Source organism: Lissotriton helveticus, chromosome 6, assembly GCF_964261635.1.
Source record: "Lissotriton helveticus chromosome 6, aLisHel1.1, whole genome shotgun sequence".
Taxonomy (NCBI): Eukaryota; Metazoa; Chordata; class Amphibia; order Caudata; family Salamandridae; genus Lissotriton; species Lissotriton helveticus.
Window position 1 is genome coordinate 2,028,039,252 of NC_136067.1, and position 25,869 is coordinate 2,028,065,120.

General features: G+C 44.9%; 1 long non-coding RNA gene across 1 annotated transcript in view; it reads left to right on the top strand.

Moving 5' to 3' along the window:
- The first annotated feature begins 13,547 nt into the window (after positions 1-13,547).
- LOC144762004 (uncharacterized) overlaps positions 13,548-25,869 on the top strand; it is a 79,736-nt gene continuing 67,414 nt past the window's right edge. The window contains exon 1 of the long non-coding RNA XR_013596001.1: positions 13,548-13,836. This is a non-coding gene — a long non-coding RNA (uncharacterized LOC144762004). The remainder of the gene's footprint in view (positions 13,837-25,869) is intronic.

Here is a 25,869-nt window from a genome sequence, read left to right on the forward strand (position 1 = left end):
GAGCCAGGCTGAGCTGGGCACTGTGAGGCAGGAAGTAAGTGAAGGGTCGAGGATACAGGTGGGGGCTGTATCGCTCCTCAGCGAGGCTCAGGAGACAGGAGCTGAATCTGGTGTCCGGGCCCTTTTGAGGCCTAGAAACGGGGACTTTACAATGAAATAACGTGCACACTGAGAAACGTGGCAACGTAACTTTACATAGGCCTGATACTCGTAGCTTTCACGAGAACTGGAAACTGGCATACTAGTGATGGACACAACTGTAATTGCGTCTTTAATCAAACATGGGGGATACATATGCATATTTAATCATGCACACATAACATATGATGGAGGACGCGTAGGGACACAGAACATGGCAAAATTTACTTTTCCACCACCCTGGGTTAGACAATGGCGATATGCAAATCAGCGCTGACCCTGTGCCCCATGGGAACAGTCCAGTCCGAACTACAAAAGCCATGTCCTTCCCAGAACGGAAACAAGCATCCGAGGACCGGCCCGGTTTCGAGGTAACACCTCTCATCAGCCCGGCTAGCTTGATTCCAGTGGTGTGGAGTAACTGGGACTCACGTCTGAGCATCCCCAGTACACTTAGAGCGGTAACTGCAAACACAACAATGATGGACAGAATGTGGATCAATGTCACACATTCACCCCAGTCCAAAGATCTGGGCCCAAATCCATCGTTTTTCCACTCCACACCACCCTGGGTTAGACAATGGCGGTATGCAAATCAGCGCTGACCCTGTGCCCCATGGGAACAGTCCAGTCCGAACTACAAAAGCCATGTCCTTCCCAGAACGGAAACAAGCATCCGAGGACCGGCCCGGTTTCGAGGTAACACCTCTCATCAGCCCGGCTAGCTTGATTCCAGTGGTGTGGAGTAACTGGGACTCACGTCTGAGCATCCCCAGTACACTTAGAGCGGTAACTGCAAACACATAGCCATGTCTGAACTGGGGTGGCAGAGTGGGCTAAAGAATGGTGATGGATCAAACCCAGATCTTTTGACTGGGTGTGAGTGTTTGATTGGCTCAGATGCTCCGTCCATCACCACCCCCTTTTGTACCGCTTTGGCCGCCATAAGTGTGGCAGGGTATGCTCAGACGTGAGTCCCTTGCTCACTTTGCCACTGGATTCAAGCAAGCCGGGCTGAAGACGGCTGGAAAGCCAGAAACCGGTCCTCGGAAGCTTGTTTCCGGTCCAGGGAAGACATGGCTTGGCAGTTCGGGCTGGACTGTTCCCATGAGGCACAGGGTCAGACTGATTTGCATATAGCCATGTCTGAACTGGGGTGGCAGAGTGGGCTAAAGAATGGTGATGGATCAAACCCAGATCTTTTGACTGGGTGTGAGTGTTTGATTGGCTCAGATGCTCCGTCCATCACCACCCCCTTTTGTACCGCTTTGGCCGCCATAAGTGTGGCAGGGTATGCTCAGACGTGAGTCCCTTGCTCACTTTGCCACTGGATTCAAGCAAGCCGGGCTGAAGACGGCTGGAATGCCAGAAACCGGTCTTCGGAAGCTTGTTTCCGGTCCAGGGAAGACATGGCTTGGCAGTTCGGGCTGGACTGTTCCCATGAGGCACAGGGTCAGACTGATTTGCATATAGCCATGTCTGAACTGGGGTGGCAGAGTGGGCTAAAGAATGGTGATGGATCAAACCCAGATCTTTTGACTGGGTGTGAGTGTTTGATTGGCTCAGATGCTCCGTCCATCACCACCCCCTTTTGTACCGCTTTGGCCGCCATAAGTGTGGCAGGGTATGCTCAGACGTGAGTCCCTTGCTCACTTTGCCACTGGATTCAAGCAAGCCGGGCTGAAGACGGCTGGAATGCCAGAAACCGGTCCTCGGAAGCTTGTTTCCGGTCCAGGGAAGACATGGCTTGGCAGTTCGGGCTGGACTGTTCCCATGAGGCACAGGGTCAGACTGATTTGCATATAGCCATGTCTGAACTGGGGTGGAAGAGTGGGCTAAAGAATGGTGATGGATCAAACCCAGATCTTTTGACTGGGTGTGAGTGTTTGATTGGCTCAGATGCTCCGTCCATCACCACCCCCTTTTGTACCGCTTTGGCCGCCATAAGTGTGGCAGGGTATGCTCAGACGTGAGTCCCTTGCTCACTTTGCCACTGGATTCAAGCAAGCCGGGCTGAAGACGGCTGGAATGCCAGAAACCGGTCCCCGGAAGCTTGTTTCCGGTCCAGGGAAGACATGGCTTGGCAGTTCGGGCTGGACTGTTCCCATGAGGCACAGGGTCAGACTGATGTGCATATAGCCATGTCTGAACTGGGGTGGCAGAGTGGGCTAAAGAATGGTGATGGATCAAACCCAGATCTTTTGACTGGGTGTGAGTGTTTGATTGGCTCAGATGCTCCGTCCATCACCACCCCCTTTTGTACCGCTTTGGCCGCCATAAGTGTGGCAGGGTATGCTCAGACGTGAGTCCCTTGCTCACTTTGCCACTGGATTCAAGCAAGTCGGGCTGAAGACGGCTGGAATGCCAGAAACCGGTCCTCGGAAGCTTGTTTCCAGTCCAGGGAAGACATGGCTTGGCAGTTCGGGCTGGACTGTTACCATGAGGCACAGGGTCAGACTGATTTGCATATAGCCATGTCTGAACTGGGGTGGCAGAGTGGGCTAAAGAATGGTGATGGATCAAACCCAGATGTTTTGACTGGGTGTGAGTGTTTGATTGGCTCAGATGCTCCGTCCATCACCACCCCCTTTTGTACCGCTTTGGCCGCCATAAGTGTGGCAGGGTATGCTCAGACGTTAGTCCCTTGCTCACTTTGCCACTGGATTCAAGCAAGCCGGGCTGAAGACGGCTGGAATGCCAGAAACCGGTCCTCGGAAGCTTGTTTCCGGTCCAGGGAAGACATGGCTTGGCAGTTCGGGCTGGACTGTTCCCATGAGGCACAGGGTCAGACTGATTTGCATATAGCCATGTCTGAACTGGGGTGGCAGAGTGGGCTAAAGAATGGTGATGGATCAAACCCAGATCTTTTGACTGGGTGTGAGTGTTTGATTGGCTCAGATGCTCCGTCCATCACCACCCCCTTTTGTACCACTTGTTTTTAGGGCTCTGCATGGACTGGGACCAATTCCGCTCCAAAACCTCTTCTCCTGGTATCAAGCTGCCAGACCTTTGAGATCCTCCTCAGCGTTCCTGGTGACGGTTCCCAGGATTAACAGAGTGAGGATGGGCGGCCGTGCCTTCAGCTTCACGGCCGCTACGTTATTGAACACTCTACCTCTGGCGCTGAGGAGCAGACAAGATCTGATTTCTTTCAAGAGGGACCTTAAGACTCACCTCTTTCCAAGAGCAATGTAGTGTATTTCATCTGATGGATTGATATGGTCTCAGCGCCAGGATACCCTGTGGGTGACAGCTGTGCTTAACAAGTATCGATACATTTACATTTACATTAAGCCTTTAAGGCTGCTTAGTCCATGCTACCCCTAGGATAGCTTGTCTATAAGGTTGACTTACAACCACCACCATAAGGGATTGTTTGGACTGATACAGGGTGCCCACAGAACTGTGGACATCATATACCAGGCCAACTTCTCACAACCACTAACAGCAGAGCAGCTGATCTCACTATCAACACTGACATCAATGCAGCTGATCTCATTATCACCAGTAACAGCAGAGCAGCGGATCTCACTATCACCAGTAACAGCAGAGCAATGCAGCTGATCTCACTATCACCAATAAGAGCAGAGCAGCTGATCTCACTATCACCACTAACAGCAGTGCAGCTGATCTCACTATTACCACTAACATCAATGCAGCTGATCTCACTATCACCACTAACAGCAGAGCAGCTGATCTCATTATCACCAGTAACAGAGGAGCAGCAGAACTCACTATCACCACTAACAGCAGAGCAGCTGATCTCAGTATCACCACTAACAACAGAGCAGCTGATCTCAGTATCACCACTAACATCAATGCAGCTGATCTCACTATCACCAATAACAACGGAGCAGCTGATCTCATTATCACCAGTAACAGCAGAGTAGCTGATCTCATTATCAACACTAACATCAATGCTGATGATCTCACTATCACCACTAACAGCAGAGCAGCTGATCACACTATCACCACTAACATTAATGCAGCTTATCTCAGTATCACCACTAACATCAATGCAGCTGATCTCACTATCAACACTAACATCAATGCAGCTGATCTCACTATCACCACTACCAGCAGAGCAGCTGATCCCATTATCACCAGTAACAGCAGATCAGCTGATCTCACTATCACCACTAACAGCAGTGCAGCTGATCTCACTATCACCACTAAAAGCAGAGCAGCTGATCTCACTATCACCACTAACAGCAGTGTGTTGTATCTTGAGTTTCCCTGCTGTTCAGCTGGTATGCATGTCATGTGGAATGTTGGATGATTGGAATGTGAGTAGCTTATGAATGTCAGTTGAGTTTGGGCTGAGCAGCAGGACAGCAGCTCCTGATGGGGTTATCATTCTATCTTAACTAATTAACTTAATAAAAGTAACTTGATCAATTCTACATGAAGTATCCATCATCTTATTGATTACAACATTTTGGCGACATTTTGGGGACTGTTCTGTAAAGAATCTACGCGTGCAACTTAAAGGAAGAAGATTATATTACACTGCAACCAAGGAGAGAAGAAAAAAAAAAGAAACGGAACCAGAGAGGTGCTGTTAAAGAGGAGTAAGGAAAACTCGAGGTAAAACACTTTGAATTTGAATAAGAGTGTGTGTTTAACGCTGTCTGGCAAACAAACCCCATCAGTGACCAGGACATCGGTCGCCCTGAAGCCCAAGTTTGCCAGACTCATGAGAGTAATTCGAGCCAAGTGGAAATGTTTATGTTGACTCCGCATGAACTTTATAATAATAATAATAATCCACATTTGTAAAGCGCACCATAACCCGTAAGGGTCTCTAGGCGCTGGGGGCCGTCGGGAAGATTAAGCGAGCTATTGCCCAGAGTCACATGGTGCTGGGCTAACCTGCCGCCGGAGCCGGGGATCGAACCCTGATCCCCAGATTCCAGCGTCAGTCGCCCTGGCCGCGGCGCCACACCTCTCCCACAACTTTCAGTGTTAATCAAAGTGATTAATGCCAGCAGCACTGTTTGAGTGAAAAGTTTGAGTCACGGAGAATTATTCGGAGGCATAAAATCGAGCCTCGGTAGAGTGCGATGAGTTTTGACAGCTGATGTATGATTCCCGAATATTTGAAGAATAGAAAAAAAAACGGAGTTCGGGGGCATGAAATCGAGCCTCTGTAGGCCTGTGAAGTCGAGTCACGGTGTCAAATAGATGTTGAGTGTCAGCTGCAGTGTCGTGCCATAGTAGGATCGAGACTTGGAGAGTGAAATGCTACTCAATGGGAAGTGCAAATATCAGCGCATGAGGTGGCTACAGCTTGAGTGTCACACGATGAGAAATGCGTGTTTGGAGGTGGTAAATGTGCTAATTGAAATGCACAACAAATACAATTTTTAATTGCCATTTTAAACACTGCAAACGAACTGCGCAATGCGTAACTGTCACTTTCAATGGGGAAGGGCTCGAGGAAGGCGAGCAACACACCTCTCCTTGTGACGTGATCCCTCCTTAGTCTGCGCTTGCACGTTTAAAAGCAGTGACGTGCCGAGATCCCTCCAGCCCTACGCAATATACGTGCCTCCATTTCAGAACTGTCTTTGTTTGGGAGCGTTACCACGGCTACGTCTCTTGAGTTCGTGAGGAACTTTTAATGACTATATACCCGGAAGGAAACTGATTTGGATCTGGGTTGCTATGGAAACTTTTCAAACATGTTCTCTACTTTCGGAACCAAAAGCTATTCGGAGGTTGCTGATCGACTTACATTGAAGCAGAAAGACACTCAGTAGTTATTGGCACAGTCTTTAGGATCGATATAAGCCTTGTTAAAAATAAAAAAAATAAATGAGGAAAAGCATTTGGTATCCCTGAGCTGCGATCGGTGTAAGAGAAGTGCAGTAAAAAAAAAAATGTAATTTGCCGTAACAAGACTATGTTTGGATGCATCCTTAGAATCCTGATATTAAAGTGCCTGCATGAAGACCGTATCAGACAGTGTTATCCGTTTTCTCAAGTTTGTATGAGAGCAAGGTGGAAGATGCAGAAAAAGAAAAGACAACTTATCAGAGCAATGTTGTTACTGCAATCCATGGCTGAAACAGGAAAATGTCCTAGTGATGGAAGAGGATCTACACTGCGGACACTTTGATGAGACAATTGTCGCTGAACTCGACAACAGTGGTGGTGTCAAAATACCAAACCACTATATTTGTGGGTTTGTAGTGGCTATGTTGTATATGGTCACATGGTTATTAGAGGGCTATGCTGTATATGGTCACTCATTGGTTATCGTGTTATGGTGTTAGTGATTGTTTCACCAGGAGTTGTTCCACAACTAGTGTTGTGTGTGGGTGTGTCTAGATGTTAGGCAACCCATTAGCTCATGTTTGTGGGGGCTATGTGGTGTATGGTTACCCCTTGGTTGCGTTGTTAGTCACATGGTTTTTAGAGGGCTATACTGTATATGGTCGCTCATTGGTTATCGTCTTTTAGAATTGGCGATTGTTTCACCAGGAGTTGTTCCACAACTAGTGTTGTGTGTGGGCGTGTCTAGATGTTAGGCAACCCATTAGCTCATGTTTGTGGGGGCTATGCGGTATATGGTCACCCCTTAGTTGTGTTGTTTGGGTGTTGATGATTATTTCAACAAGAGTTGTTCCCAACTAGTTTTGTGTGCGAGTGTGTCTTGATGTTAGGCAACTCATTTGCTCATGTTTGTGGGGTCTATGCGGTATATGGTCACCCCTTGGTTGTGTTGTTTGGGTGTTGATGTTTATTTCAACAAGCTTTGTGCCCAATTGGTGTTGTGTGTGAGTTGGCGTCAGGTTGTTGAGCCACTTATTAGCTTGTATACAAGTTGTTTTGCCGCATATGTCCAGTATGGGTTATGTGTGGGCTTGTTCAATGTGCACGAGGTTTCCCGGCTACGTAAGTGCTTGTTTGGTGCTGAGGTGTGCATGTTGTGAGCGTACATGTGGTTTCCCGGCATATGAATGAGTATGTAAGTGCTTGTTTGGTGCTGAGGCGTGCTTGATGTGTGTGTGTGGTTGCCCGTAGTATGGATGAGTTATGTAAGTGGTTGTTCTTAGTTTGTAGTCAACGTGTTGTTTCCTGATGATTTTGGGTTAAGGTTTACTTTTGTGTGTTTGCTTGTTGTATTGGTCTGGCCAACTGGTATAATAAGTAGCATATGGATGTAGGGTAGTAAGTTTTTTCAGGAAGTAATGTTGTGACCTGTATGGACTGTGGGATGCGGGATGTCTTAAAATCTTAAAATGTATTATATGTGTTGTTAATTTGTTCTTTGGTACATTGTTTAAATATCTTTGACTTTATGTACTAGAGTGCAATCTTTTGACAACCATTATTGCTCTTTAGCAATTGTACCCATAACGAAGGGAGATATGTTGTATCTTGAGTTTCCCTGCTGCTCAGCTGGTATGCATGTCATGTGGAATGTTGGATGATTGGAATGTGAGTAGCTTATGAATGTCAGTTGGGTTTGGGCTGAGCAGCAGGACAGCAGCTCCTGATGGGGTTATCATTCTATCTTAACTAATTAACTTAATAAAAGTAACTTGATCAATTCTACATGAAGTATCCATCATCTTATTGATTACAACACAGTGCAGCTGATCTCACTATCAACACTAAAAGCAGAGGAGCTGATCTCACTATCACCACTAACAGCAGAGCAGCTGATCTCACTATCAACACTAAAAGCAGAGCATCTGATCTCACTATCACCACTAACAGCAGTGCAGCTGATCTCACTATCAACATTAACATCAATGCAGTTGATCTCACTATCACCACTAACAGCAGAGCAGCTGATCTCACTATCACCAGTAACAGAGCAGCTGATCTCCCTATCACCAGTAACAGCAGAGCAAAGCAGCTGATCTCACTATCACCACTAACAGCAGAGCAGCTGATCTCACTATCACCACTAACAGCAAAGCAGTGCAGCCGATCTCAGCTTCTAAATATTTGTGCACAACTTATTTTGTAAAAGTAAAGCCTATTGTCATTGTGATTTCATATTTGCTTCAATTAAGACCAGAGAATGGCATGTGTTTTTACCAAAAAGTTGATTGATACAGAATAAATCTATAAATATTAACATGGGCAAAAATAGGAAAAAATGTTTAACCCACCTTGTGAAAACAAAAAGATTATTTGTGATGTAGGAGTTGAAAACCAGCTGTGATGCAGCAACTTTATCAAGTACTCAACCCGCAGAAACCTTAGGGTGAATTTACATCAGTGCTCAAAACCTTAGCCCATTGATAACAAAATACCAGACTCAATAGTTGAGTTTGTGTTTTAGAATATTGCAGTGGGCATGGTATCCACAGCAGCCGAGATAACTCACTTAGGGCCAGATGTAGGTAATCTCAATTTACCTATTCTGAAATACCGAATTTTACCGATTCGGTATTTAAGAATAGGTAAATGGGATGTAGATAATTTTTCTGTGACAATTACCGAATCAGTAAAACTCAGTATTTACCAAATTGGTATTTACCGATTCGGTAATTGCCATTAATTTTTTATGGGCCTGGAGGCCCATAGGAATGAATGGCAAATACCGAATCGGTAAATACTGATTCGGTAAAATGGGGGACACACTCAAGGGTGCCAGGGTGTCACTTTGACACCCTGTTGCACCCCTGAATCGTGCTTGTGTGCACATGTGGCACACATACATCTGCCACATGGCACAGTTGAAAATGCACAGATTAGCATTTTCAAAGGTATTCGTTATTTACCAGCAACTTATAGTTGGTGGTAAATAACGAATCCTAAAATGGGAAAAGCACTAATTTAAGTGCTCCCTACATTTCAGATTCGGCAATTTACCGATTCGGTATTTTAAGGAATCGGTAATTTACCGATTCCTTAAATTACCAATTCGGTAAATTACTGAATCTGAAATGTAGCCACCTACATCCCAAATGCCCAATACTGGACGGTAACGGCCGAAATTCAGTAATTTCGGCCGTTACCGACCGGTATTGGGCAACCTACATCGGGCCCTATGTTCCAAAAAAGAAGAGTGAGGTGAACTAAAGATAAACCTGATGCATGAAAAACGTGGCATTTGCTAAACCAGTTCAAATAAACTCAACATGGAGAACAGTGTAGTGCAATTTGTACTGGGCATTATGAATCAGGATGCTAGCCTTGCTGTGCTCTGAGAGCTTCATAGAAGCAAGGGCTGTCGCGAGGCATGTTTCTCAACAGCATACAAAGGAGCCGATTCCTCTTTCTATTTGTGATACAGAATGCAGCACACATAGAAAGAGGAAGCAATGAGGAGAAATACAGTTATTTCTCCTTTTTACTCCCCTCCTGGATAGGTGTATCTTTTTGGCGCATTCCCAGGTTTACCAATTCTGGTAATGCGTCAAAATCCATGAGAGTTGCATGGAAACACCCACACAACGCCCATGTAAGGCCTTCCCAGGGCGGAATAAGGCAACGCAGGGATTTACGCTGCGTTGCTTTACTCCAGATTTATGGAGCCACTCAGGGCCACTCAAAGTGGCCTTGCGTAGCTTCATAAATCTCACTTATGGTTTGTGTCATGCATGTATCAGGGTGCATGGTGCAAACATGATGCAAACTGGATCATAAATATGCCCCAAAGAGCTTTGTGAACACTTCTTCAGGCACAAAGTGTAAAGTGTCCCAATTTTGCTGCTTCCACTCAGCTTTAGGAGCCTTCATTAATTTGGTGCTGCAGACAGAGCTCCCACTGTCCCCTTCTTGGACTGTTTAATGACACATTTACATCGGGACACATGTTGTGGCGCTGTCAATCTGACACATAAAGGGCGAGGGGGTGTAATGCTGGTATGTTATGTTATGTTATGTTATCAGCACTTTTATAGTGCACAGCTGCCCCAGCAAAGGGGCGTCCCGGTGCTTTGGACAGGCATAAAAGACATAACACAAAAGACATCAGAGAATCAAAGGGCAGGAAAGCGAAATGCTAAAGTACAGAAGGGAACAAATGGGTTTTGATAGCCCTCCTGAAGTCAAGCAACTCATCCAGAGCACGAATTTGGGATGGAAGTGAGTTCCATAATTTAGCAGCTAAGACACGGAAGGATCGTCCTCCGGCTCGGCAGAGCTTGAACCGTGGGACCACAACCAGGTTTTGACCCAAATACCTCAGGGAACGAGAAGGAACATAGGAAATGAGAAGATTCTCAAGGATCTGGGGGGAGGACAATTTGAGGATCTTAAAAGACAGACATAAGGTCTTAAAGTCAATCCGTTGTGCCATGGGCAGCCAGTGTAGCGTCCGGATAGTTTCTTTCATGGAGCAGAACCTCGGTAGACCCATCAGGGCTCTGGCAGCAGCATTTTGAACACGCTGCATCCGGGCAACTTCCGTCTGATTGGCCCCCAATAGGAGCGAACTGACATAGTCAAGCCGTGATAAAATAGTTGCCTGCATAATCAGCTGCCTAGTGGGGGCATCAAAAATATCAGGATGGGCCTAAGCCCTCGCAAAATCCCGAAACAAGTAGCTGCCACTTTTTTAGTGTGGCTGCAGAAGCTGAGGGCAGAGTCTAGCCAGACACCTAAGTTTTTAACCTCTGAAACCGGAGTTTGAGTAACACCTAGCTCTGAAGGCCACCACTTTTCACCCCAAAGGTTACTATGTTTGCCCACGATCAGGACCTCTGTCTTCTTAGCATTGAGCTGAAGACAGTTAGCTGTCATCCAGCCCGCTACAGCTAAGAGACCGTCCCGGAACCTGGGGCATCAAGGTCGGGCCTCCCACTCAGTGTCACCGCCAGCTGCGTGTCGTCAGCATAGGAGAGTATAGTCAAGTCCCACTGCTTGGCGACCGCAGCCAGCGGCTGCACATAAAGATTAAACAAATGCGACTGCAGCGAGGGTGGTCTGCTGTCCATTGTAGGCCCCCAACCTCCATCATGTGTTACTTTCGCTAGGAGTCCCAATCCAAGCCTCCCCCATTAAAATGTACGAGGTCTACAGATTGCAACTCTTCGTGGAAAAACTCCTTGAAGAGCAAGGGGGCATAATGCAAAATAAGGGGGCCCTGATTCTCCCATATCTGGCTGATATTCATTAGGCTTTGGATGATAGGTCCCCCCCCTATGGGGCCCCTCTAAAGTCTAGGGGAGGGGCTGAAGCTTGGGGATGGGCCCCAGCGCTGCAAGGGTCTGTGTTACTCCACTACTCTGAGCATCTCCGATGCTTCAAAAGGAGAGTCTAGTAGGAGTGCAATGTAAAAATCATGCTGTGACCAGCCTCTTATTGTGCATCAGATCCCAGACCTTATATTGGTCTATTATCAATCATTATGCTGCTTGCCAAGGAGGCGTTTCCTTAAGACTTTACCATTTGCCTTGTGGAAACATTCGCTGAGGATCCTGGTTCCAGCAGCTATTTCCTGTCGGGATCTGGGATCCGGCCTGCTGAGGGAAATATGCTGATTTTCTCCTGGTGTCATTTCCTGACATAAGGACATAATTCAGCAGTGCCCACACATAGTCTGCATTTCACTGGATGCAGCAGCCTGTAGACAGCAAGGGGTCTTTCTTATTTTTGCTTCCAGGCAGGCCTAAACAAAACTTGATTTAAAGAGCCAGCGGTTCTTCTTTTATTCGAGTATCATTATGGGTGGGAGCCATCTGGAGCTTGCAACCTAGATGCCGATGCAATGGAAGAAAACAAGGGCGCAAAGCATATCACTACACTGTACTTAAGAGAAACTATGCCATGAAGACAGGTTTTTGATTGTGTTCAGCCCCCCATGTTAGAAATCTGCATGCATTATAAAAATGAAAGATTTATCTATGTGTAAGAGTAATTTCACTGATAATGATTAACATAGGAACTACAAGTTTATTTTTTATTTAGTTCTTTAATATAGCGCTACTCAATTGATCAGATCACATTTGGTTAGCTCGGCTTATCACCCGAGAGGTTATCCAGGCGCTGTGCTGCAGCTTTGAGGCGAAAGCCATGTCTTGAGTCCCTTCCTGAAGTGAGTCAGCGAGGGTGAGGTGCAGAAGTGGAGGGAGAGGGCATTCCAGGATTTGGCAGCGAGGTAGGAGAAGGAGCGCCCTACGGAGCGGCCGTGGAGAATGTGTGGTATCTGTGCAAGGGTGAGGTGTGTGGAGCAGAGGTTCCTGGGTGGTCAGTGGAACTGCAGGCGGTGGTTCAAGTAGGTGGGTTCTTGATTGTGGAGGGCTTTGTAGGCTTGGGTCAGAGGCTTGAATTTGCATCTTTTCTGGACAGGCAGCCAGTGGAGGTCCTTCAGGTGCTGGGGGACCTCTTGTGTCGGTTGAAGATCAGTCTGGCCGCTGCGTTCTGATTTGCCTGGAGTCCAATCATGAGTACTGTGGTTATGGAGGCATTGAGGATGGGCGTGAGCTGGTGACTGATCTTGTCTCTTCTGAGCTTGAAAAGTCAGAGTGGGCAAACTCCAGAGTGGATGGGGTTCATAAGGGTGGGAGTATTCAGAGTGCTGATCTGTTCCTGTGCAGTGAGCTACTCATCCCAGTGTAGGGTGCCAGAGCGCTTTACAACACACACAGAAACACAATAAATCACACATTTGTAAATCAGTGAACAGGATCAGATAATAAGGGTTTGAAGGTGAAGGACTCACATATAGTCTATGTATGTTAAGAGTGAGTGAGACGGAGAAACAGAAAGTCAGGATATAATGCATAACAAAGTAGGGTTGCCAGCCCTAAGAAGACTTTCTTAATTTCTTATTATCTTAGAACAAATACAGATTGAGAAAAAACATAAAAAGAATCTAAACCCATAAATTACAGTTTGCATGTAGCTTCTTGATGCCGGTAAATAGATCACTGTGCTATATTAGTATTGCAACTTATAAACTGGAAGTAATAAAAAGGTCTCAGTGTCAAAAGCAGCAGCCCACTTCTTATCTACATAAAATACAGATGTGGATCTGCATGGTACACAATGTAATTTGCAGCAGGCACATTAACTCTTTATGAGTCAAAACTGTGACTGGACAAAACACAGAACTCTTATCTTATCACTATTGCACTCCGCTCAGAATTGCTGGGCACACAAAGATCTCTGCAGCAGGTGTCCTAAACTGTAAGATATTTTTAAATGATGCCCCTTTGTGATTAACTAAGTAAGAGAGAACAGATTTGCTGCTACATTTGTCATTGTTGCCAATTTCTTTCAAGTAGATATTTTCAAATAAATGTATATGTTGTCTTCCAGACTGTGCTTTTCACGCCCTGTCCCTTGTGACTCTACCCCTTTTTCTCTCCCACACCTTGGCCCCTGATTTATGGGTTTCCATAGCTCACTTTTTCCAACTACACCAGTGATCCTCACAATGTCCTCTGCTTTCTATGTTGTGCTGCTCACAACCTCCTTGTTGTTTCTTCTTTCAGTTGAAAATGTGGCTCTGCATGGTAAGGCCACACAGTCAAGTGTGATCCTGGGCTGGGCTGTCCCCGCAGGAGCTTACAACGCCATAGATGGGAACCTGGACTCTGATTACTACCATGGCTCATGCGCCATCACCAACTATCAGCTGTCTCCTTGGTGGCGGGTCGACTTACTGGCACCACACAAAATTCTCCATGTTGCAATCACTAACACAGTCCTCTACCCTGAACGGATGAATGGAGCGGAAATCCGCATTGGTGACTCCCTCGAAAACAACGGGAACAGCAATCCACTGTAAGTCCATTGAAAATGTGTTATTAGTACTGGAAAAGTAGGGCCAGCCTACAGTTTTCAAGTAGGACCATCACAGACACATAGTAAGGGGAGCCTGATGGCTCAGTGAGCTAATACATTCGCTGCATCAGTCCATCTGTATTTGTTTTTGTGGTGCCATGTTCAGACTGTATCAACTTACAACAAGTGTTCACATGGAACTCAATTTGAAAACAATTTGATGTTGTCACTATTTTATTCTGTGTGGATTTAATCAAGAAAAAGCGGGTTGATAATGTGCTGTGCATACTAACTTTGCCGGCACAAACATAATCTATTGCATTTGGTGTCCTTGCAATGTGATATACATGGGGCAAACATCGCAACCAACCAAGACAAGAATTGCTCAATTTACAAGCTTGATATGTTGCCAAGTTGAGAATTCTCCACTTGTGCAACACTATATAGAGAAAAAACACAGCCGATGACTTAAGGGGGCAGATTATTGAGAAGGGCATTGTTTCTCCGCGAGGTGGGGATGTCTTATTTACCCTACAGAGCCTAGAGTGCAAATGGATAGATAGACGTAACTCTATCAGACAAGGTTTAAACACACTGGAGGAATGGGGCAAGTTTGTTACTCTAAGTATCTGGCTGTGCTATCTATCCACAATATGGAATCTGCCTCCCCATTGCACATGTGAGGACATCCGCTTTGTTATTTTAACATGACCATAGGATCAGCAATACATTGTATATAAAAGGCTTAACTTTTATAAATCCCAAACTGTCACTAAAAACGTCCTCCAAACAGTACCAATTGTATTCATATCTGTGTTACACCTGTTTGATTACTTGTACATAGTGCTGATGGTCAGAGACGCTCCGCAAAAAAGTGTTATTTTTTTTTTAATTGAATGCTCTCTTTTTTGTTTTAATTGTAATTTATTTTTACATGAATGAAACTTAACATGAATGTGCTGTGAAAAATGAGCTATATGGTAAATCCACATTAATAACTGTGCCGATGAAATAGCGACAGTGGCAAAACCCATTATTGACATGAGCGGTACGTGCGCACTATGTACCACTGCAAACCTATTGGTTGACATGTCTAGTGTTGTTACACCTGCAAATATGTTCTGTCTGAATATCATCTCTTTTTCTTGATTAAATCAACACAGAACACAGTTTGCATAGAAATATGGGTTGCTCTTGTTTTTTTAAAGAAGTTCAGGCAGGTCAGCTTAGCGTTTCATCCTCCCAAGGCCAATAAAATGAGCACCGTTGAACTGCATAAAAAATACACATCTGTTAATTAGCGCAAAGAAACCCGTATGTGAATGTGCACCTTATAAATACAAAGCTCATGTTAAGGATAAACTCAGACTTTAGCTTTTACTTTGATTCTTGATCACAAGCTCTTTTTTTGGGTCACGTGGCTTGCTGACACCAACCCTCCAAGAAGACAGACTGTGGGTGCCCTTTGCTAGGATGCTGCCACCGTTTGCCTTGTTTACTCTGTAGCTCAGCAGCTGCCTCTCTAAGGCCAGAAAGAGCAGTCAGCGAAAGCTTGATATGAGAATCCATTGTCGGACTGAGCACAGCTAGCTTTACTTCTGCTTTTGCACAACTTTGTACTTAGATGTGTTACAATATATGTTGTTAGTTTTACCGCTAGGTCACATTTCTCTGTAACACATCTGAATTTGGGGATTGGAACTAGAAATGCACCTCCCCACCCCACCTTCATTAGGTGTATTAGGTGACTATGAATACTAATGCCTGAAAATGCCCTCCTTTTTTGAGACATATGACTTGCTGACATCACAGCATTCACAGGATAGGGAAAAGGTAAGAGTTCCAGTGTAGATCAGCACTACAGACACAGTGGCGACTAGCAGTAATAAAGTGTTGTGGGACGCGATGGCACACAACTCAGCATAAGTAGGAAGAGGGAGCATGGCCGGTGCGGCCACTTCTCACTAAGGATTCTTGTCCAGAAGCAGGAAAGGACTTCCTTCCTGCTCATTGGAATACAATCCAACCAATCCTGGAGCTGTTCTCATTCTATTATCAGCATGAGAGCAGCTTCAGAATTGGTTGGGGCAGGCTAGCTCAGCGCTCATTTTGTGGATAAGGGCCTGTGCCTCCAATCCCCGGCTGATTCACAGCCTTTGGAATGATGAGTCCACAGTGCGCATGTCGGGCTGGCCAGTCAGTCCGACATGCACACTGTAGACGATTGCAGTCATCCTGCATTTGCAGGATTCAGCCACGGTCCTGCCCTCACACTGCACACAGCGCAAGCTGGTGCAGTGGCAAATAATTAAAATGTCATTGACATGCCATTTTATTTATTTGTGTTTACCTGCTCAGATTGCAGCAGATGAGGTGACGCTCCTCCACTCTTTAGGAAGAGACGCCCCTGCGACAGACTCACCCAGCAGGCACATCCGAGGCTTACTAAGAACAGGGGAGAAGATGTAGCCTGATGGCTGGAGTGGTCGCCCTTGAAGCTGGAGAACTGGGTTCAAGTCTCGACAGGGACGCTCAACAGCCTGTGATTCTAGGCAAATCACTTTATCTGCACGTGGCTAACAAAAATGAATGTGTCCTTCTGTAATGCGACTGGTGCTCATATAAAGTGCTCTGATATCTTCAGGTCAAGTTCGTCCTATATAAAACTCAGAAAAAAATAAACCAGAAACAGGCCTGCCAGGGCCTTTGTAGCAGGGTGGGTTAGGGGACAGGGGGTAAAGTTGCAGGTGTCAGGACACCATGACATTAAGGCTAGTGATAGCCAGCTAGACAATCCTGTTTACTCCTTCCATCTATTAAGGGATTTATGGGTTTCAGTATTAAGAATATATGGTTTTAAGATTGTCCCTACAGAATGCCTGGGTGGAGAGGGCTTCCACGCCACCTCCATAAAAACACCGGCCTAGGGGCTTCACATACAAAGACTATTTGTGTATGCAATTGCTATGGTCTACAAAAGCACGGGGTTTACAAAGGGGCTTTCCTTTATGTTCAAAAGCCAATTTAGGAGTTAGAACAGTCTTTTACAATCATTTCCCAATCACAAAGAGGCAGGGGCATGAAAGGGGCATCCCCCTCTTATTTCCAATTTGGAAACGATTGTATCAATGGTTTAGAAACATCTATGGCCACATATGTTCTCTTTGCCACATCCTTCACACAACATGTATGCCCTGCGAGACAGCATTACTCAGCAAAATGCCATGTGTAGTTCTGATGCAGGCGGTAGCTTCTGACCACACCGTCCCTTGCCACAAGCCATGCATTGCAGTTCTAGGCCTATGCATTAGCTTTTGGCCAAGCACTGCACTCAGCACTCAGGCCCACAGAATCCACTGCACTATGTCTTTAGCTGAGCACAGTGTACTACTGGGGCTGGGCATGGAGTCCAGCTACTACTGGTGCACAGCCTCCCTGCCCTCAGTTACCATTTCAGCTCCTAATGCTTGATATATTTCCTTGTAGTCTTCAAATCTAAAATTAGCCGGGGGAGCCATGATTTTTGGGATTTGTGGCGTTAACACAGACCCATTGGAGCCATGATCTCCATTCAGCTCTGCAGATTCTACTTTAAATAGAACAGAAATAGGTCAGGATCCTCCCTGTGGCAAGGGGAAGCTCTCTCATCCTATTTAGAAACCTATTTTGTCTCATCCTGTGGCTCTGAATAGCAGGCCAACAGACTACCCCTTGGAGTGGGATTTATATCAGTCCTCTTCACCCACTGGCTTCTTTGAGTTACAAAACACAGCAGTTTTTCACTTCCACGAGGCATGGCTCTGATGGTCCTTGTGAAATCCTCCATGACTCATAGGTGGAAACATAGGCTGGGCCTACTGCGGTAGCTACTGGACCCATGTGTGGTATCGGATTTCGTCAGATCTACATACTCTGCAAAAAACTCTCGAACACCATAGAATAGAAGTTGGCACGGAAACTGGAAATGCAAAAGACAAGTTTATTAGGACCCCATGGGGTGGTGGTACATTCCTACAGCACCCTTCGGTAATGCAAGAAGTATCACACCGGACATCGGTGCGTGACCTTTTTTATACAATTTAGACAGCAATAAAAAGAGTAAGCGGTATTCTTACACAGTTTAGGTATATATAAGGGCATTTTTGAAACACAGCCAACATGTGGGAGGAGTTTAGTACTACTGGTCAGTTTTGGAGAACATTCCTCAAAGGTGACCACTCATTAATCTAAATGTTCGAGTACGCATGCGTAAGCCTGACCAGTGCTAAAAATAGCCTGTTGCCGGGCAAGTTAAATGGTCATTGGTACAGAGAAAGGACAAAAGGGCATGCTGACCACGAGGCCGCAAGTTCATGGAAATGGAAGCCAGGAAATACAAAATGGCCCCTGCAAGTATGGTCAATTTAGTCACAAAAGCTCGTGTAGCTGAGCTAAATGCTAACCTGGTCACTGCCAAATTACGACAGATGGTCCTTTTAGCATTTAGCTGAAGCTACCTCATAACTAAAGTAATCAGGATACTCATCATCAGTATTAATCAACATTATATTCATTATTTCCTTGCTAATCATTTGCTCATTTTTGGCAATAGCTCGTTTGGACAGAATGCAGGCAGTGATACATACAGAACACAAGGTAGGGCCACATTAAATACATAAACAAAAGAAGAAGAGTATTCCAATGATCATACACAGGATAGTCAGTAATTTCCAACCCCAGGTACTAAGCAAAGTCCAGAACCAATTAGAGAATGTCCATGTACCATTTTCAGGATGAATTTCAGCAGCAATTTTGTGCAATTTAGAAATGGCATCATACACAGAAGGTGAATTATCTGGAACGTACACACAACAACTACTACCGATAATGCGGCATGCACCCCCACGATCAGCTAATACTACGTCCAGAACCATTCGGTTCTGAAGCGTTACAATTCTAGTAATTTGGAGTTCCTCAGTCAAGTTCCCTAAGGCAGAGGCAGTTTCATTAGCAACAGCTTCCACCACACGTGTTAGCCGTCTTATTTTCCTGCTATTTAAGGCAGCACCAACAAAGGAAAATAGACCTAAATTAAAATCTACATATTGCTGTAAAGAGGTGTCAGTTTGATCAATATTCTCAATCTCTAATGTTCTTTTAACCCTATTTAATATAAAATCATGATATAATACAAAATCATTATGGTACATGGGGGGGCAATAAATACAGGTGGTAGCACAAAAGATATATAACAAGTTCCTAACCATCAATGGGAAGTCGATGGTATCCTTTATTTCCACAAATAAAGTAAGTATTTCGTGAGGCTACAAAGGCGATACCAGTTGGTGTGTCAAATGTTAGAGTAATAGTACATTCACTCTTCCCTACCGGAATAGTACCTTTATTTCGTACACATAAATCAGCTTTGGTATCAATAACAGTAATCACATGTAGACTGGACATATTTGTAATTCTTTGATTAGTGAAAATACGAGTTGTAGATACATTGTCAGGTCGATATTCTTCCCATTCAAATTTAGTTCCTTCTGCCTGTGGATAGCCATCTCTGTCATTATAACAAACTTTATTAAGCCGAAAAAGTAATCCACCTTTTGTCGGCCATCTCAAGGTAAAGAGTAGAGTGTACCAGGCATTACAAGAACCATTATGAGAGAACGGAAGAGGAATAAGTGGAGTTCCTTCTTTCTTCTGATGTCCAGGCAACATTCCACATACCCAACAGTTCGAAGTATTCGTCATATTATGGGTATGATGTAGAATTTGAATGAAGCTGTTATTTAAGTAAGTCTGTCTATGTCTTTCTTCATGATAAGGCAGAGTGAAATGAAAATGTTCAGATGGGATTGGACTGGTAGGCAGTAAATATTCTCTTGCTGGAATCAATCGTTCTACGATCCAGGCTATTACTGCTATTACCATTATAGTCGTAACAAAAAGCACTGCACTAAGAATTCTTCTGTTTCTCGTCATAATTGGTGCCATAGTTCAAAAAGAAAAACAATAAAAGTTTCAAAACAAAGCTAAAAATAAAAATGAGTGCTGAGCTCCGAGGCAGCAGCTGGTTTCTTCTCCGAGATTCAAGGCGGGTGTCGCTACACTGGACAGAACTGATCCCCCCCCCTTGATATTCTCGACTTCCGTTTTCACAAACCTCAGAACGGTAACTCAACCAGTCTCGCACAAAACAACTACTTTCTTGGCCGTAGGTTATATTTCGCTCCACCAGAAACAGTGTGGTCCGGGAAGGCTCCCCCCGATTCGTGTGGCGTAGTAGCTGGGCTCTTCTCTGCATCCAAGATGTCTCGATAATCAGACAGCACCGCAGGATTCACCAGATCCGGAGAGACACAACGGCAGTGAGTGGAATATACCCACCGCTTCTTATTCGTGACTCGCACAGCCGTTGAGTTGCCAGCAATACTTGTTCAGGGCCACGCCACCTCGGCTCTAGACTGCTTGTTCTCTCGAACGATCGGACCATGACATGATCCCCAGGACGGAGATCGTGAGCCTCTCCAATGGAATTATCGGGGAGCGCTTCTTGAACCTGTTGATGAATAGAAAGTAAATCATTTGTTAATCGTGCTAAGTAATCATTCATCATTATACAAGGCACATCATGTACTAAGCGAGGCTTAGGGACTCCCCATATATTCATAGGCCTTCCAAACACCACTTCAAAAGGTGTGAGGCCAGATCAGGAATGTGGCACTGATCTAATAGACAATAATGCTAAGGGCAAAGCGTCCGGCCATTTCAAGGACGTGGATGCCACGATCTTTGCTAGCTTCAGCTTCAGAGTTGCATTATACCTCTCTACCAAACCTGATGACTGCGGGTGGAATACAGCGTGGAACTTCTGTTTAATTCCCAATCCTTTCAGGACATACTCCACTATTTTCCCAACAAAATGAGGACCATTGTCATTCCACAAAAATTTACAAACACCAAAGCGCGGGAAGTACTCTTTGAGTAACACCTTAGCTGTTGTCAATGCTGTATTATCCTTTGTGGGGTAGGCCTCGATCCATTTACTGAAGGCACACACCACCACTAAGAAATACTTGAGATTACCACAGCGTTCAAGCTGGATGTAATCCATTTGCAGTACTTCGAATGGTGCAGTAGGTGGAACGAACCCTCCTTTAGGAGTATAAGTCCCTTTAGCAGTATTGTACTGTAAGCATATCAAACAGGTCTGTACTACTCTCTTAGCCGTGCTGGCAATCCCAGGATGCTCCCAAACTCGTGTAAGCATTTTAGTAATTGCAAGAGCTCCAACATGTGCCAGCCCATGTGTCATTTGAACCATTGCTTGCAAATAAGCAGCCGGCAATTTCCATCTCTCCATATCTTTGCTACGCCAACAACCCTCATCATCCAACACTCCCTCTGTTGCCCAAGTTGCAAGTTCCGCTTCAGATGCTGATTTTTGTATGTCTAATATTTCCTCTCTGGCATCATGCCATCGCTCAGCCTGTGATTTCACCACATACATAGGAGAGACATTCTGTAACATTGCAGTCTCTCTCGCTATGCGATCTGCAAAAGCATTTCCTTGTCCTATTTTGTCTGTCACCTTCTTATGTGCACTACATTTGACTATCTCCACTTTCTTTGGACATAATAGTGCATTCAGGAGATCACGTACCAATTCTCCTTGCATGATGTGTACTCCAAGCGAGGTCAGGAACCCTCGTTCCTTCCAGAGTAGGCCGAAATTGTGCACTACTCCAAAAGCGTAACGACTATCAGTGTAGATATTCACACATAATCCAGCACTTAACTCACATGCTTTCGTTAAGGCTATCAATTCAGCTGCTTGGGCCGATTTTTGCGGTATTCGTGCTGTTTCTACCACTGTCTTAAGTGTTGTGACTGCATAAGCTGCGGAAGTCGTACCATCTGGCAACTTTACACACGATCCATCAACCCACAGTTCCCCATCTACATCTGAAAGTGGCGTATCCTGTAAGTCGATACGACCCTTTGTTTGTTCTTCAGTTAGAGAAACACAATCATGGTGTTCTTCCTTCTGGGTCTCAGCAACAGGATATGGCAGTAAAGTAGCAGGGTTCAAAGTGGCGCACCTCTTCAGTGTAATATGTGGCGCCAACAGCGTTAGCTCGTATCCTGTTAAACGACCGCTAGTTAGATGCTGTGTTTTCGTTTGGTTTAATAAAGCATCTACCGCATGGAGAACTAACACCAACAATTTGTGTGACAAAACTATTCCCTCACTCTGTCGTATAGCCACAGCTGTTGCTGCAACTGCTCAAAAACACCCAGGCAGTCCTCGAGCCACCGGGTCGAGTACTGCTGAGAAGTACGCACAAGGTCTCTGTTTACCTCCGTGTGTCTGTACTAAGACTGACAATGCGCACCCATCCTTCTCGTGTACATATAACCTAAAGATCTTTGTATAATCTGGCGTACCTACCACTGGCGCAGAACAAAGAGCTTGTCTCAATTGTTCAAAAGCATTCTGACATTCATCTGTCCATTCAAGGGGAATTGGTGTAGTTTTGGACAACAATGCTAACAAAGGTTTTATAATGTGCGAAAATCCTAGTATCCACTGTCTACAAAAGGACGTCAAACCTATGAAAGCACGAACATCTTTCTGAGTGCAAGGGACTGGTGTATCTAAAATTGCTTGAATTCGGTCTGATGTCAATGCACGTCCCTCCTTAGACAAAAGATGACCGAGGTAGGTCACCTTTGGTCTACAATATTGCATCTTCTTCCTCGAGACCTTGTGATTATTCTTGGCAAGAAAAGAAAGCAGGGAAAGAGTACTCTCCTCACATTGTTCCTGCGTGTCTGCTGCTAATAGAATGTCATCAACATATTGAATAAGAGCCACCCCAGACTGTAAGTCGAAAGAATCAAGCTGTCTTTTTAAAGCCTGGCTATAAATGCTAGGGCTTTCAGTGTAGCCTTGAGGAACTCGACAAAATCTACACGATTTGTTATTTAATGTGAAGCCGAACAAATATCGGCTATCGGGATGAATGGGAATCAAGAAGAAAGCATTTTTCAAATCGATAACAGTAAATGTAGTGGATGTAGGTGGAATCAAAGTAAGTAAGGTAGTAATGTCAGACACCACCGGATACTGGGGTATGACTATCTTATTAATTTCCCTCAAATCAATAATTAAACGATAGATCTTAGTGTCTGTCTCTTACAATATATGTCAAGGCAACTTCACCTTCTCTGGAAATTTTGTACTGTGGTACACGAGGCAAAGACACTCCCTCCCTTACCGTAATACGTACGGGAGGGATAATCATTTGTCCCACATCAGAATCAGAAGTAGCCCATAAAGTGCTTGGAAGAGAAGCTAACGCATCGGCCTCCTGCATGAGGCATAATCTCTCAACCTCTGGGTAGTTCTCATTCAAAATAACCTGTACCCCTTCAGGGGCACAGCGTATAGTTGCTCGAAAATGTTTAAGCATATCGAGTCCCACAATATTATCTGGCGTGTTTGGAGATAACAAAAACAGGCATGGGGCAGTAAACTTATCAATGTGAAATGTAAGGGGTTGAGACAATGGACTAAGAGAAGGTGTTCCATCAAACCCTATTGATGTAATTGTTTCGCCAGACAGGGGAGCCCTTGGAACCAAGTGTTTGGACAGAGCGCTACGAGTAGCTCCCGTATCAACCAGAAACTGATCAGAAGAACCCAAAACATGTGCTGATATATATGGACCCCTTTGATCTACTGGTACTTCAACCGATTCCACACCCCATCCTACGCAATCCTATGCATATATATTATCCTGAGACTCAGTAAACTCTCCTTCAGCTATCTGATACTGATTCCGTCGATCAAAAGTATTATAATCAGCCTGACCACGACCACTCGCTTCAAACCTACCGCGATCATTCGCTCCACCCCTCGACCCTGAATAATTATTCCGCGACCTTCCGCTTCCTCGACCACGCTGATTACGCTGTTCTCGAAGCACCGGACAATCCGAAGCCCAATGTCCAAACTGTTTACAGTATGCACACTGATCCTCGGAAATATCAGAACCAGCAGAAGACGTACCATACGATCCTCGTCTACCCCTGTCATTCCCTCTCGACTGTGTAGCGTAAACCTGAGCCAACATCACCTTTGTCTTTAAATCCTTCGCTTTCTTATCACTACTTTCTTTAGCCTCCAATTCCTGTCGTTCATAATACTGAGCCATAGTCAATAAAGAAACAGGGGTTGCCGTGGTCCATGAACTTTCACTAGTCTTTAAACGCTTTGCAATCTCCGATAGGAGATTAGCCACGTACTTATCAACGAACAAATGCCTGCCCGTGTCCTCTGTTAATAATTGCCCACTGTAATCATGAAATGCTTCCTCGAAACGTGAAAAAAAGTCAGAGACCGATTCATCCGGCTTCTGTCTACAAGAAGCCACCATCGTCCAATCAATTTTCTTAGGGGGAACAAGCGTTTTTAATTTATTCAAAATAGCCACCGGGAGATCTAAAATCAATTGGCATGGCTTACATGCAGGTTCCATATCCAAATCAGCTTGAGCTAAATCCTTCCAATCTGCACCTAAAATCGTTCGATCATCAAATTTACGAATCGCTCTCCACATATCAGGAGGCAATATTAACCCAAAGAAAAGATCAATATCGACTAATGTCATAACACATGAGGAAATAGCACCTTCCACTCCTTCATAGAAAGCCGTTGGATTTTTGCGAGGGTCAGGCAGAGCATTCTTAAGTGTCATAACATCTGTTCTATTCCAGGGCGTATGAAACAAACATTGCTCCACATATTGAACCTTTCGCAAATCAAACGACCCATGTAGTGGCCATTGCAATTCATGATCAGCTTTCGTATATTTGTGCCATAAGGTACTATACATAATAGGGGGAAGACCAAATTTTATGTACATTTCACGATTAGGTGTCCCCTCTGGGGGAGCTGGTTGAGATTCATTTAATCGATAACTGGTACAATTTCCAAGACAGCACATTCCTCGAAGTGTGCTTAGAACAGGCATGTCAAAATATCACGAAAACGCGATATTACATAAAATGGCACTTAATATGTTTTACACACGGGGTGCCATTCAAACAAATGCAAAGTCAGAGAAATATCTCTACATACCTGCCTATGTGAGGTGCACTCCACATATAACTCAAATCATAGACCCAAATGTTAGCTAACTCATACAAATCCAAAAAGCCACAGTAAGTGTCAGTAGACTACCTTACCAATCAAAAGCTTACCAAATATTTCAAATGTCCAGGTTCCAACTGCCAAGTTCCTTAATCGAATCAGCCAAACGGGCACTGCACGACAACCCAACCGATCAGAATCTCAGTCGAGGACCGGCGCCACCTGGAAGGTCAGATCAGAAGGAAAGGAAGAAACACCGCAGATGCCAAGACTCGGGTCACTCAGTGGCAGCGTACGCGTCCAGGGCAAGTTTCCAATCCTTCGTCGCGACCACTCCTTCGGGCATCCGAGTCGCCGATGAGTCCCTTCGTGGTCGCCAATTTGTGGTATCGGGTTTCGTCAGATCTACATACTCTGCAAAAAACTCTCAAACACCATAGAATAGAAGTTGGCACGGAAACTGGAAATGCAAAAGACAAGTTTATTAGGACCCCATGGGGTGGTGGTACATTCCTACAGCACCCTTCGGCAATGCAAGAAGTATCACACCGGTCATCGGTGCGTGACCTTTTTTATACAATGTAGACAGCAATAAAAAGAGTAGGCGGTATTCTTACACAGTTTAGGTACATATAAGGGCATTTTTTAAACACAGCCAACATGTGGGAGGAGTTTAGTACCACTGGTCAGTTTTGGAGAACATTCCTCAAAGGTGACCACTCATTAATCTAAATGTTCGAGTACGCATGCGTAAGCTTGACCAGTGCTAAAAATAGCCTGTTGCCGGGCAAGTTAAATGGTCATTGGTACAGAGAAAGGACAAAAGGGCATGCTGACCACGAGGCCGCAAGTTCATGGAAATGGAAGCCAGGAAATACAAAATGGCC